Raw genomic sequence first — 15,806 nt, 5'->3', positions numbered from 1 at the left:
CAGGAGGAATTGGTTTGGTCTATGGCTATACAAGAAAAGGCCACTCTATCATCTCCTCCCACCTAGGATTTCTTCTTCTAACATCTCATGTCCCAGGCCATCTCTCTTCTCTTTCACATCAAGGAGGATTAATGTTTCACAAAGCTTTCATTGTCCAAGAAGGGGTTAAAAGTCTTGGTCTCCCAGGATGACTGAACTCCCATGGCTAGTTAGTACTCCTACGGCTGGGCACCTTCCCCCTGCCCCCTTCTCTTTCTCCTCTGCTGGTGTACTGCCAGCACATTATATCAAAATTCCAGGTGCCTTCAGGCTCTCTGTTTCTCTCACTCTCTCCCTCTTGGTGGGGGAACAAAGACATCTCAAGTTCTCTTCACCCTTCCATCCAGCCTGGTTCCAGTCCCTTCACACCCTGGCCTACCTCTCCCAGGCCGCATGGCTTTCCGGTCCCCTACCCAGCCTGTGGCTGGGCACAGGAGGTCTGCACTCTTCTGCTGATGGAACCAAAGACAGCATTCCTCTGGGAGTTCTCTGCTCTTAATGCCCTGTGTTCTCAGAGGCATGTCTATGTCTTCAGTGGTCACACCAGGTGTCAATATTCAAATCTGACCACTGATTGGTTTGACCCCAATTTCCTGAGAAAACTCACTTCCTTGTCCAACCAGGAAACCCACATTGCTGTATTTCACCTTAGCAGGATTAAATAGCATCTTCTTGTTCCTCATAACAGTTGTGACCAGAAGTTGAAGTGCTTTGATGACCTCACAGTTCATTTTTGTACACATTTTATTGAAGTGAAATTTTCTCATTCAGAGCATTTTCCCATCATGATGTGAAGAATATTTTTCCCTTCACATTGCTGTAACAACATAAAAGATCTTTCAGTACTCATTTAAGTTGTACTACAAGCAAGGGTCCAAGATGAACTTCACTTCCACCTGTTGATGAGCCTAAAATATAGCGTGTAGCTGGTTACTGAGAAATATATTTCAGGAGTTAGTGTTGTTTGAATACAACAGCTATTGTGCTCACTATCCAGTAAGTTGTTATATTTTTCATAGCCTAACTCATCAACAAAAAGGACTCAACCCTTCTTCCCATGCCAATCCTCCCAAATTCTAAATGCTAGTGAAACATCCAGTCTATCTTGTAAAGTACTTTGCCATCTGTGTACTGTTAAAATGGGCTAAACCCTGTTTGCCAGAGGTAAATTATACAGATGCTGTTTCACCATTGAAAGCTTGAGTTTCTTCACAGTGAAGCCATCAGTACTGCTGAACCCCTTGGACTTCTCCAAAGAGCTAGCCATAATTTGTGTTTTTTTAAGAGTTTTAAGGGTTCGAGACCTGGAATTAAGTTAGTGGCTTACTGTTCTTTCTTGCTCAAAAGAAAGGTCATAGCTTTCCAATTTTCAGTGAAAAAACTTAGTTTTTGAGTCTTGATAATAATTTATAAATGCCCCACCTGCTCTGAAATTGTGAATTTCTAAAAACTATTTAGGAAAAACAATGTCTGCTGATATATATTCTTTCCAAACCAAATTGTTATGGGCATTGAAAAGTGAGGTCTTTATTAAGATATGAGATTATATCAAAGTCTGGATATGTATTATGATTAAATGCATCCTACATAGCTGTGTATCTTAATGTTTAAAAACAGGAAAAAAAATCTTGGAATCATTATAAGTTTTGGATAGTTTGGATGAATACAATATTTGAGTCACTCTGGGATCTATGTGTAAAATGTGTGTTTCTGAGATCATTTAGGGACTGTTGGCTCTGGCCTTGGACATTTGCTAGCACTTCCTTTTGAATCCTAGCAGTCATATGTCACAGGAACATTCTTCCTTCAGTATTTTTCATAGAGGTGCACAGAGAGAAGAAAGAGAAAACAATTTCTATCTACTTCTGCTCCTTGTTTTTCTCATGTGGAATGTGTTTGGAGAATTGTTTACCTGGGGTGATTATTTGATTGGATTCTGATGAGGATTGTTTGAGCCTGATGTCCAATCCAATCCACCTGTGGCTGGACTCTCGAGAACAGGATCACAGGTTGGGGGTTAGTTAGATTTGGTAGTTAGAACAAGTAGTTTATAGTTTTAGTATCTTTCTTTATATACTATATTAATGTAGTATAGAATAGTTATAATAAAGAAATCATTCAGCCTTCTGAACTGGAGTTGGACATCATAATTTCTTCCCTCTGGGTTCACCTGCATTTTACAATAGTCATGTTTGTCATTTAGGCAAAGACCCCACAGGGACTACAGGGGGTATGAAATGTGAGTGGGGAGCTGGACAGGTGTCCCTCAACAGCAAGAATCATGCAAACATTTGACCAAATGGCTAATGGTGAGGCATGCTGCATGCTGGGCAACCACTGAGTGGGGAGCAGTCCACAAGGCATAACCTTGCATCATGAGCACTTCAGTCCTTGTTTGAAGGCAAAGCTTAACCAGGAAGACAGGACAGTAAAAAAAAAAAAAAAAAAAAAAAAAAAAAGCAGCTGCTGTCTTGGTTTGAAAAGACTTACAAGAGTTGAGGAATTTACCCAGTGCAGGCAGCTCAGTGAGCAGCTGCAGTGCAAGATGTGGGTTGTACAATGGGTGGGGGAAATGGCCCCTGGCCACTAGCCCTGACCTGGCAGTGGCTGTTTGCCTAACAAAGGGCATGGAGACCTGTGGCACCAGACAGAGAGTATGGTGTCTGTGGTGGTCACTAAGGTACTCTATAGAACCCAAACAAAGAGGGAACTCCAGATCAATTATCATGGCCAAGAGGCACCTGTAAGGGGCATGAAGTGTGTGTGAGGAACATGTCCACAGACTATAGGGATACAAAATCCCAAAGATCCCTTTGTTTGGGGTCCCTCCCCAGAGCCATCAGCTTGAGCTGTTGTGTTGCTGCTACACCATGATTAAATGACTTAAAGGAACCAGACTGCTTGGACTCTACTCCAGGAAACCTAGGGCTTAAGTGGTGAGGGAAACCTGCCTGACTGTATGAGACAGGTGTGTGTAGGGAGTCGAGTAGGACATATTTTGGCTTGCTGAAGCTAGCCGCTGCAAAGGAGCTTCAGTCCCAGTAATTAAAATCTGGGATGGTGCAAGTGTGATTGCCAGAGTGACATTAGAATGGTCAGACATGAATGTTTCCTTAACTTATCCAATTCCCTGCAAAAAAAGGGAAGAGAGCAAATGAAGGAATTAATGTATGGTTTTAATATTTCACCCCCTGTACTAAGAAGCTTGCATTAGCTTGTTATGGCACTCAGGAGGCTGTGTGAAGTGGGAAAAAGATTAGTTTTGAATTATATGCAGTTTAGAAAACCGGAAAAATTAAGAAGTGGTTCACAAAACTGTATTGTTCCCGTTTGTGTCTGGAGGTTGCTTGTTGCATAATGTGAACCCTGATCCTGCAGCTAGAGCCTGTAGGATTTCTGTAGTAGTGGATGAGATGGCTGTGCTTTAGGTATCTGTGGGCTGGCATAGACACGTGGCTATTTTTTTTCCTGTTTTTTTTTTATTCATATCTGTTATAAATGAAAATTTGTCCAGCCAAATTAAAAATGAAAAAAAAAATATTTATTTTGCAATCAAATTCTATCTAGCCAGCCACAAGGAAAGAACAGTGCCGAGCCCCGGGTTGACCCTGGGTGTGCAACAAAGAAGTCAGCCTCAGCAGAGGTTTTCCTCTATGCCCACACATCTCCATCCTGGCACAAGTGGTTTTTATAGGAAAAATTCTGCCTGAGGCCAGTATTTCGGCAATCAGTCCTTTCTTCTATTCAGAGTCCCATAGTTTGATGAGATTTCTATTCTTGCCGATGAGGTAGAGCAATTCAATGTCTGGAGTTGGTGAATCTCTTGATGAAATTTACCGGAACCCTGCATTCGCATGTATCTGTCCGGAGGATTTCCATGATACCTGTCTTGGGTCATTCATGCGATGATCAGTGCCTGGGCGTCCCTTATCGTTTCAGATACGGCCCATCTCCAGACAAGTCACATCCTTTTACTTGTAAATTGAGTTTCAACATACACCAGGTTTCACCTTAGAGGGTGGGGGGGACTCCTAATACAAACGTGTATATTCCAACAAATATTCAATATCACATATATTATACTAGAAATAGCGCAAATTATGTCTACTACACATAACAATATCTAAGAAGGGAGTAAATCAGAACAACCTTCACAACCTTCCTAGGGATGTGGTAGAGACTTTTAAGATGGATTGAACAGGGTTCTAGATAAATCTTATCATGGCTCTTTCTCATGAATAAAGTTGGGCCAGATGACCTTCCAGCCTGGTCTGTTCTAAGATTCTGTGTTTTAAAACTCTAAAGCCCACTTGCATCTTCCTTGCAGGGCTAAATTGGCCTAAGCAAAGGTGTGAGCTTAAATACTTTAGTAGGTTTCTAATGATCTCTGTGATGCTTTTATTATGGAGCAAGAAAACTGACACATATATATACATATATATAAACTGGGGAATTTATGCTTTTATTTGCTATTGTCAAATCTGCTTATGTCTACTTGCCTGTTTGCCAGCTATTTGAAGCCATGATGCAGTCATCTTTGGTGCCATCCTCAGGATCTCTTCTTGCCAATTCAATGAGGTATGCACAGAACTCTAAAAGGAGCATTTGTGTAGTAAGATATGATTGTTGGCTTAACTGATGACTTGCTTGAATACATCAGGGAAAGTTATCTAAACACCTTTAATACATATGCATATATATGTCTCATTTATATATACGTGTATGTATGTATATTTATATATATCTTTTATATAAATTTAACTATGCCAATTTCACTATTTTTCTGCCATATCAGCAATATTATATGCATATATTATTATGTAATTTATATACATATGTCTGTACGTTTACCTTTTCAGTATACTATAATGAACAAAAGAGCCTTCCTGGTTCCCATGGCAATTCTGGGACACAGCTGGCTTGAGCTAAGTACTGATATTGAAATGTTAATTAGTTAATTGCTCTGTTTGTTTTCTCTAAACCACCTGGAAGATCACCCCCACCCACAGTTGCCATTCTAGAACTGAGATGCAAATAAGGAAACCCATGGAACCATGGGAGCATTTTCCTGGGGATATGGACACCCCTAAATTGTTGTGGCGCGGCAGGCACTCCCCTCGCCGCAATTCCCCGAGCGGTGCCGTGCTGGGCGGCGAGAGGGAAGAGAACGGGCGGCCGCTCCCCCTGCGAAGCTCTGCTGTCCCAGTTGGTGACGCAGGGACAGACGGAGGCGACACGGGACTTGGGGGTGAACAGGATGGTTTTATTCAGTGAGCCCCAAGACCCCCTCGGGAGCGGGAGCAGAGCTTTTATACAAGAATTCAGGGAGACGGGTATAGGAACAGCAACCAATAAGGGAATAGCAGGGGAGGAGTTTAGGGCAGAATTAACCCATCACAAACCTATCAGGGGAAGCAGGGGAGTGGAATAGCACAAAGTAATCAATAGAGTGTTGAGCCTCACTAAATAGACGGAATGCTCTGGAAGCAGAGGAGGGGGCTAGGATGAATGACAGGGAAGGTTCCAGGGAAAGGGGCAGGGAAAGGGAGGATTGACAACTTGGAGATGAGGGGGTTAGGGGAGAGCTAGGGAAGATTGACAGCTGGGGAGAGGAGGAGATTAGGGATGGGGGGGGTGAACAGATATTGAACAAATATTAAATGAAAGAAAAACACACCACCGCACTAAATGAAGAATTAAACACAGTTGAGAGGGCTGGACAGGTACAATATGCTGGTGGAGGAAGACGATAACAAATTCCCTGATCAACATTTGACCTGTCACATAACCTCAGAAGACTGCAGATCATAAAACGCAGGCTCTTGGTGTTTCCCAGGTCCCAGTCCGGAGCAGGTTGGAATGATATTCAGGAAAGGGAAAGGGAAAAAAAATTGGACTGTTCAGCTAAACTAACTAACAAGCAAAAGCAAAGGCAAAAGAGAAGCAGGAGCAAGAGCAAGCAAGCAAAGCAAGCAAGGAAAAGCAAGGAAGCAAAGCCAAAGCAAGCCAGCAAGCACTAGCCTCTTTTAGACAACAGACCATGGCGGGAGGTGAGCCGGCTGATAACAAGACCAAACAAACCTTTACTTTCAGTGTCAGTTCTGAAAGCACTGAACATAATATCAAACGTAAAGAGAACACACGATTGGGGATACAAACACCATAATGTCACCCTAGGACAGAAGGAAGGAAGGAAGGAAGGAAGGAAGGAAGGAAGGAAGGAAGGAAGGAAGGAAGGAAGGAAGGAAGGAAGGAAGGAAGGAAGGAAGGAAGGAAGAGAGAGGGAGAAAGGGAGAAAGGAGGAAACAAAGAGTGTAAGAAAGAGAGAAAATATTAAAAATTATAAAACATTTGTGTGTATGATATTGAAGTGCCAGGACTGTTACTAGAGTAATGCTAAATTGAACATGTATGTGAGACCAAACCTGTTAAACTCATTAGACGACTGTTTCTCGGAATCAAGAGTCTGTTATTTCTATCTTAAGTGGCCTATTGCTACTGCACGGTATGAATATTATCACAGAATAATAGAATGGTTTGTGTTGGAAGGGAACTTAAAGTTCAGTGAAATTCACCCCCATGTCATTGGCAGGGACACCTTCCACTACACCGCGTTAAGCTCAAAGAGCCGTTCAAGCTGGCCTTGAACACTTCCAGGAATGGGTCACCCACAACATCTTCCAATGTCTCACAAGCCTCATGGCAAGGAATTTCTTCCTAATAGCCAAATCAAACATATACTCTTCAGGTTTTAAAGCCATCACCACTTGTCCTATCACCACGTGTCCTTGTGTAGCTCATCTCCCTCCTTCTGCTAGGCTGCCTTCAGATACTGGAGGGCTGCTATAATATTTCCCCAGAGTCTGGTCTTCTCCAGGTTGAGAAGATGCCTGGAGGACTCAGGCTTCATTACACACCCCCTGTGTTACACTGGTGGCTCAGACCATTCTTCTTACTAGACTTGTTATGTGATGCTCATCCACTGTTTATTGTTCTTCACTGTGGTACAGGTCATAAATAGTTGATTGTTTTAATAAAGACACAGTTGAAATGAGAAGAGCTAAATTTCAAAGCCAAATGAATTGGAGAAAGATTCCTAAACCTGTGGCCAGTTACCCCAGCCCATCTATTGATTGTAAATGACATTCCTTGCAGATGTTATGATCCATGAACCAAAGCCAAGTGATGTATACTACTTAAGACAGATGTTCTACCTGCTTACTGGAATATGTTCTTATGGTTATAAAACAATTGCCTGAACATTAAGAACAACAGATTACATCATGAAGTAACAAAGTGCTTTGGTTGAAAGTAAAATGCATTTTAAGGAAATGAGTTTGGGGGCTAGCACAGCAAGATCTCAGAAAATGGGGGCCAGCTTAATTATCTGGTTCAGAGACAAGTGAAGCAATTCAGGCGTGTCCTCCTGTGAAAATAGGTTACATATCCTTCTGCACAACAGGTAACAAGCAGCGTCAGAAATGTGTGCAAAGAAAATACCAGCCACTACAAGTTTGCCATCCATGAGTACTAGGGCAACTCAGACTGACAGCAGTGGTTTTGCTGTTGTGCCTGTTAGAATAGACAGAAAAGAATGAGGAAGACTATTTTTTCCAATTAGTTTGTTTCAGTATTGGTACAAAGGTTGTTTTCCTGCTCTCAGGAGACAGCAACAACTGTCAACAACTGAAATGCTTCAGAATTGTAAATTATCAGAATCACCAATCTTTCTTTTCAAATCAAATTTAAAATGAAATTCATAACTATAAACCAGATAGCGCTATTTAAAGATGAATGTACAATACATCCTAAAACATTCCCAGAGATAACTATTTATTACATCCAAAGTCTGTTTAAAAGTCTACAGCTCCTGGTAAAAAACTAGTACACAACTGAGATACCTAAATGGTAGTCTCTTTTCAGATTAATGATACTCTTCAATCTTATCACTTCTACCAATTGTTTTCCATAAGTCCTTAGAAAACAGGAATTTAACTTTTTTAAATTCTATTTTAAAAAAATGACAGTGACAAGAGTTATTTGCCCTCCCTATTTTCTGAAAAGCCTGAACATCAAGCCTTAAGGACTTCCTCTTCTATTTTATTTCCTAGAAAACAAAATTTTAAAGGAGTGGCAGAGAAAATGGGAGCCTCAAGCAAAAGAATTGAGGCTTCTAATTCTTAGATTGTCTTCTTACTTACTTATGACAACAAGTGGAAAGAGAATAGTTTCGAGTTAGCAGCTGTTGGACATTTGTGCATACTCTTCCACTAAAGAAGAGCTCCAGGATGCCCTTCTGCTCCACAAGGTGCAACTTCCTTCAAGGCACATCCACCTGCTGTGGCATGGAGCCCTCCACGGGCTGCAGTGTAGGTATGTGTTCCTTCACGGTTCTCCAGGGACAGCTGGGAGACAACCTGCTTCACTATGATGTCCTCCAGGGACTGCGGGTGATTCTTGGCTCTGTCAACTGGAGCACCTCCTCCTCCTTCTTGTCTCACTTTAGTATCACAGAGCTACTTCTCATACTCTTTTTTTTCTTCACCTGTCACTGCCTAGTCATATGTTTGTCACTTCTTACAATATCTCCTCAGAGATGGATGAGCTCAGTTGCAAAAATGTCTCTTGCTAGAAAATTACATGCTACACAAAACCATGCTTTTGTAGAAAAGCATAGTGGAAGGAGGAATCTACTGCTAAAGAACCGAAAAATTGACAGTGATTCATTGGAATATGTCCCCTCATTTTGCCTTCTTTCTCCTTAAGCTCTGGAAAGAATAGTGGGTATAAGACAGTGTTGTTTCAAGGAAAAGATTTGTTTAGTATATTAGGGTGCATGTTCAAATTTCTGTTGAGAAAAGGCAACTTTGTCTTTTGTGATAAACATCATGACCTAGTAGACGCTACAGAATCTCACTAGTGACAAATTCTGAGCAACAAGAGCAGATCAAAATCTGGTGAGAGCAAGCACTAGACCTTGAGTGGCCAGGACAGAACTATGGAGCCATAGAATCAGCTGAATTGCAAGGGGCCCATCAGGATCATCAAGTCCAACTCCTGGCCCTGCATGGGACCATCCTCGAGAATCACACCATATGCCTGAGACCAGTGTCCAAAAGCTTCTTCAACTCAGACAGGCGTGATGCTGTGACCACTCCCTGGAGAGGCTCTTCCAGGGCCCAGCCATCCTCTGGTTCAAAAACTTTTTCCTGCTATCCCATCTAAACTTCCCCTAACTCCCCTAACTTTCATTTCCTCATGTCCTGTCCTTGTAGACCTCATTTGAATATTTTCTAATACCTTCATGTCTTTTTTCATTGTGGCACCCAAAACTGCCCCAGCACTCAAGGTGAGGCTGCCCCAGAGGAGATCAGAGCAGAGCAGAGCAGAGCAGAGCAGAACAATTGCCTCCCTTGCCCAGCTGGCCATGCTGTGCCTGATGCAGCCCAGGACAGGATTGGCCCTCCTGGCTGCCAGCGCACTGCTGACTTACATTCAGCTTGCCATTGGCCAGAAGCCTGGGTCTCTTTCTGCACTGCTTCTCTCCAGCCTCTTGCTCTCTAGTCTATACTCACCCCAGGATTGGCCTGTCCCAGGTGCTGAATCCAGTATTTGCCCTTGTTCAACTTCATCTACTTGGTGATTGCTCATCTCTCTTCTTTGTCATATCTCTCTGCAGGGCCTCTGCCCTCAAGGCAGTTTGTTCACAGCTCCTCCCAGTTCAATGCCTTTGGCAAACTTACTTAATATTCCTTCAAGTCCCGGGTGCAGGTTGTTAGAAAGATGTTGAAGAGAACTGGCCCAAGGATGATACTATCTAGCTGCGGCCACACAGCAGATGTCACCGGGGCGGCCACCTTCCAAGAACGTCTCCCTTGGCCAAGATGGATAGCCCAAATGAGCAGCAGACACTCTCATAGGCAGATAGTGCCTAGCAGGCCGACCAGACAAGACAGGAGGCTCTCTGTAGGCTTCAACTACTGTTCATTAACAGAAGGGCTGAAGGGACAGCAAGGAGCAGGGCTCAGAGCACAGAACTCAGAGCCTCCAATAGGGGAGGGTCCAAGGTATTGAACTGACCAGGGCTAGGCGGGGTGAAACAACTCAAGGGCCAATGGGAGGAGGGATGAGGGCAGTCACAAAGGTGGGCTAAAGGAACAGTAACCACTGGGTAGAGAGAGTGGGAGTAACATATAACAAGGACCAATGGGAAAGTAGGAAACAGTGGACATTCTGGAACAGGGGAAGTGATGTCCTAACAGTAATTAACATCAAGAACACAGAACCATGGGAAAAAAACCCTAGCTGTCACTCTAACCTAAACTGTTGTAGCCTCCCAAGGCATTCCTGCCCCTCCTTCCTCCATATGAGATACTACATCTAGCCACTGAAATGAGGCCTCCAAACTTCTTGTTCCTTAGGGCAGGAATCACAACAAATGTCTTCTTATTTGTTTCTTTTATAGCCATGCAGATATCTTTGCTTATGTTCATGCTTTTTAATCCAAACAGCAGCTGACATGACATTTACACATACAGCACACTTTCCCTGCTGTTACTAGCCTTAACAATTTTGTAGTCTGTGAATCAGTGACCTTTGCAACTAAATTCAGACCTTCAACATTTCTCATCAAAAGAGGAAAATGTCCACAGAAGAAAACTTTGCTGCATACTCTGTAAGACTACAGAATAGATGCTAATGAGTTAGCATCACAATCATTGAAGAATGGACGATATGCTTCAGCAGGGAAAAAATTCAAAGAACTCTTTTATGCAGCAACATATCTGAGAAACAAAACAACTAGGCTTTTCCAAACTGTTCCCTGCAGTATACAGGTGTCGCTACCGAGTGAGAAAGCAGCATGGACTCCAAGAAGGCTGCTTTGCACCACCTCAACTTCAATGCAAAAAACTCTTCTCTTTATAGACTGTTCCCACACATTCTACCTGATTGGCTAATTAACAAAAGCACTTTTCTCACAAACAATCCTTGAGAAGAACAGAAAAACAAAGAGTAGAAAAACACCACCTGCATGTTGTTTAAAATAACAAGCTATCATCATTTCTCTACAGCTGCCTAAAAGTCTCACAAGTCCCCCGTGAGAAAATTTATCTCCTTTTCTCGCTCTCTGACCAGGCTATCACATCCACATAAATGTACTTGTAGGAATAGAGAAGATAACAGATGTGGTTTTGAAAGGCTATAACCTTTTTAGGCTAATTTGAATCTCATCCTGTTGATGAAAGATCAAGGAGCTCAAAGTGGAGATAGGGAGACATGTCCAGATAACGAGATATAGCAAAGCATTTTTAAAGATATTGAAGGATTCTGGTGGACTGGGCAGACAGGTTAAATCTGCCACTCATTCACTTTCAGGGACTGAATTGTGGAGTGCTAAACCATATCTGCTGCTGTATAAAGTAAAAGAGATCCATCCAAATTGTATGGTTAGTGTGAACACTCTCATTCTCTCTTGTAAAACACTTCAGATATTACATAGTCTTAGTAACAAAATGAAATAAAGACATTGTACCATCTTGGAATGGGAAAATATGTTAATTTTTTTTTTTTTTTTTTTTTTTTTCCTTCCACAACATGTGAATCATCATTTCAACCATTCTGGAATGATTTCAACAGATGAACTCAGCATAGTCTTTTTATTACAGGCTTCATTACAGTTTTGTAATATACTCCACAGTCATTATAGGTTTTTTATCTCTTTCCCAGAGACAATTTTAAAGGACTACTTAACCCCTAAAAATCATAATTTCTCTAGTTTCTCAAAGCTTTTTGAGAAAGTTGTTTTGGTTTGTTTGTTTGTTTGTTTTTAATATTGCAGCCTTCCTAATGGCTTCAGACCCATAGCAAGTAGAAGTTCCAAATCAATCTTATTGTAAAGAGACTGTTCAAGCTAATGAACTGCCAGTCTTGGTATTTGTGTTTTGAAATCCTTTTAATGTCAAGATTGCCTTCATGAATCCTCAGTTGAGTTAAAACAGACCCAGTTCAATTGCTTCTGCAAATTCACCTTTCTTCTGTAGGATTGTACTTCAAGAAATCTTGTTTCATTCAAACATTAAACGCATCGATTTGACATCATATGCGGCCCTTTCATCTGTCTGACCTGTATTTCCTTGTGTGAGTTTCTCAGTTGCTTCAAATAAGGACAGATTCTTTTCAATTCACATAGCATGTTATCTGAAGATCTCCTGCCTGCTTTCTTCACTTGCTTGCATGTGACAACATGAATGTTGTCTTTTCTAGTTTGAATATCTGAGTTTTCTCTGTTCTAGTCTACTTTTACCTACCAGTGTGCTTCTATCTACTAGAATCAATTACAGCTTGAAAGAACATATCAAATATCTCATTACTAAAATGGCCAAAAAGAATGCATAACATTTAGAATTTTAAAAAGCCAAAACAAAACGTTGGAGCAATATTATTCTAGAGAATGCCATGTATCTATGAAAAGTAGAAAAAGCTTTTATTTTCAAATGCACTTATAGATCACCATTTTGCATCTGGTTTTTGTTTTGTTTTTTTTTTGTTTTTTTTTTTTTTTTTTTTTTTTTTTTTTTTTTGAAAGCTCTGGCACTTACCTCATTACCTCATTCCTTTTTGAGGTAGTTCAGCTCATTAATCTGGTAAGAAAGCAGCTCAAAAGAAAGAGAAAACCAGAAAAAAGTGGCAACAGGATGCCACTTCACCCATATGTAGTAAAACGTTAGGTCAGTCTGTCACGATCCTCTTATAGCGGGGTGTCCTGATGGTTTGTTAGCTGATCCCAAAGTGCAAAAGACAAACAGCAGGGGACTATCAGTTTAATCACAACAAATGAACCTTTATTAGGGGTCGAAAACAATAAATGTGATAGTGGGGTGAGAAAAGAAATAAAAAAGGATAGAGAGAGAGGGAGAGAGAGAGAGAGAGAGAGAGAGAGAGAGAGAGAGAGAGAGAGAGAGAGAGAGAGAGAGAGAAGGGAGGATGGGAATAGCTACCAACACAGGCGAGGTCCTCACTGGTCTGGATGATGAGGATCTGTCTTGTTGTGTTGGGGAGAGTCTCCAAAGTCCTACCTAATCCAGGGGTCCAGTTATAGTCCACAGAGGGAAAAGGGGGGAACATGAAGAACAATGAGAGTCTATTGAAATTGCTATGGGGGGAACAGTGTATCTAGAGAAAATCATCCAGGCTGAACAAACACAATGAAGAATAAGTCCATTGAAGTTACTGGAGAAGAACAGGTCATGTCATTCTCCCCTCCCCCCCCCCCCACCCCCCACTCTCTGTGGTAGGGGTCTCAGTCTCAGTCCTTGGGGAGAGGGCTCTTGATCTCTGTCTGTCATGGTGGTAATGAGGCAGATGAGGGGTCTTCAGTGAGAGACCACCAGGGTCACCCCAACAGTTCATTCGGCTTAAAGGTGGAGAGTGAAGCAGGAATTGCAGTAGGCTGCTTCATGCTGGGTCCACCCTGGGTCTTCGCCATGTCCTTGCCAAGTTCTTGCCAGGCCTTGTTCGGAACAGCCAACGTAACAGTACAGCAGCTGCACCTGCACTGTTGCCTTCTCCAAGCTGGAACTGCAGTGGGGGAAGGAAATTCCTTCTCGTGGATATCGGCAGGCAAATGAGTGAGGGCCTTCAGACAGCCTCTTACACAGTCTTGTAGAAATATGTCTCATAGATGCAAAACAATGCATAGTACTATCTTCTTGGAAACTTTCTCATTGCTACTGAATACCTGAATCATCAGGATGGTTTAATGGTTTAAACCCAGCCCTCTAAGATACTCCCCAAACTGTTGCAATGGAATAACTTTACCAGGTGAAGAGCTTGCTATGCAGAACCTGAACGTGATGCCAAGAATGCTTTGTTGTGGATTACCATTGTTTGGGATCATTTATCCCTTCCGCTACCATGTAGGTATAGGAAAAAATTAAGTAGCCACAAGGTGTTTCTAGCTGTTCTTGTCCTTTGTGATAGTAAAGATTTAGGGGAGTAAACGAAACTGTGGTGAGTTTTGCTATTGACTTCATTGCTTTTTCACTTTGAAATTAATTGTGCTGCATTTCAGCTTACCCATCAGTATCATGAGAAGAATAATATCTTCCTTCCTGCTCAAAAGATGTTTAGTTATGCCTGTGATGATGTCATGGTCTTAAAAACTAAAAACTTTGTCATTGAAAGGAAGTATTGGCATACCAGAGGGTAACTGTAGTGAACTGTTTCCTCCTCAGCTTCACTGTGACTGTAGAATTTGAATTAGCAGTTCCAAAAATTTGTCTTAACATAGTCTGGTGACATATCTCAATAGAGCAGGATGTGCAACTTGGAGAATTATAGAATCACTTTGGTTTGAAAAGACCTTTAGGAATATTGAGTCTAAATGTTATTAGCATATCCAAGCAGAAAGAAATGTTTTGCTGTTTGAAGAGAACATGTGGTTTATCTGGTAAGCTTTGCAAGTATTTGTGTCATCACAACCACACATGTCCAATGCATTTCTTATTAAATATAATAAGAAACCTGTGTAAATAAACAGAATGAATCTCAGGGGAGGATATTTGCTTGTGTCGTGGTTTGACACAGAAAAAGAATTTTCTCAGAAGGAAGAGGTCAATTTGGATATTGACCAATTGAAGGTGGACACGCCTCTGAGAACACAGAGGGGTTAAAAGCAGAATTCCCATGAGAACTCGCTCTCTTTTGTTCCAGTCAGCGTGCAGTGCAGGACTCTTCCCCTGCCCGGCCGTGGCTGGGTGGGGGAGGGGAAGGCCTGACTGAGGTAGGCCGAAGGGTGGAGGGGGCTGGAACCCCCTGCAGATGGAAGGGTGGAGAAATCTAGGATGTCTGCGTCCCCCCAGAGTCTCTCTCTTGAGACAGACAGCAGCGGTTTCGTCAGCAGTACGCCGTGGGGAAGGAGAAGAGCAGGGGAGCCACAAGGTGCCCAGCTGCCTGTGGGAGCCTGAGTCTGGGCATCAAGCCATCCTTGGGAGTTGGGACTTTTAACCCTTCCTTGAGAAAGTTTTGTGAAATTTTTCTCCTCCTCGATTTGAAAGAGAGGAAAGAGGGACAGCTTGGACCCTGGGATGTTGGAAGGAAAAATTCTAGGTGGGAGGAGATGATGGAGTGGCTTTTTGGTTGGACTTTTTCCTGGTAGTCACAGACTGAACTGATTTTCTCCTCCAAGAGAGACTGTATTTTAGGAGGATGCCGGTGAGCCAAAGAGACCATGGTTCAGCTGGGAAAAGACAGAAGTGGAGCGAACAGAGAAAAGTTAAGGAGGTTTGTGGTGGTGGCCCCTGTCTTCAGAGAAGAAGAAGAGAAGAATATCTCTGTTCTTGGACCCTTGGCCCCAGGGAAAAATGGGAGGGACTGTGGTCCCAAAAATGAAAAACTGAACTGTTGTTTTTTCCCCACTTGGCAGGGCATCCTTGAAAGGAAAAATCCTAAAAGCAGTCTGTCCATTCATGCATTGGTGGTGAGAGCACTGTGCATGGAAAGGAGAAGGGTCACCATGGCAAACTTTTTCTCCGGGCGGTGCCATGTGTGACATGGAAACACAGGATGTGGAGCTGTGTTTCTTGGGGGGTCTGTGGCACAGGAGAGGGTCCTGTTCCCGCGATGGACTGAGTATCGATTGTCTGGAGGGTGGAAACCTGACTGGGGTCCAGATTGTCTCACTGTGGTTTTTTGGAGTTGGGTGGTGGGAGGAGAAATGCTTTGGAAGGTTTTAATTTTTAATTTTGTGTGTGTTTTTTTTTTTTCTT

Source organism: Lonchura striata, chromosome 2, assembly GCF_050655825.1.
Source record: "Lonchura striata isolate lonStrDom1 chromosome 2, ASM5065582v1, whole genome shotgun sequence".
In the NCBI taxonomy this organism is placed as follows: Eukaryota; Metazoa; Chordata; class Aves; order Passeriformes; family Estrildidae; genus Lonchura; species Lonchura striata.
This window is presented reverse-complemented; position numbering follows the sequence as displayed.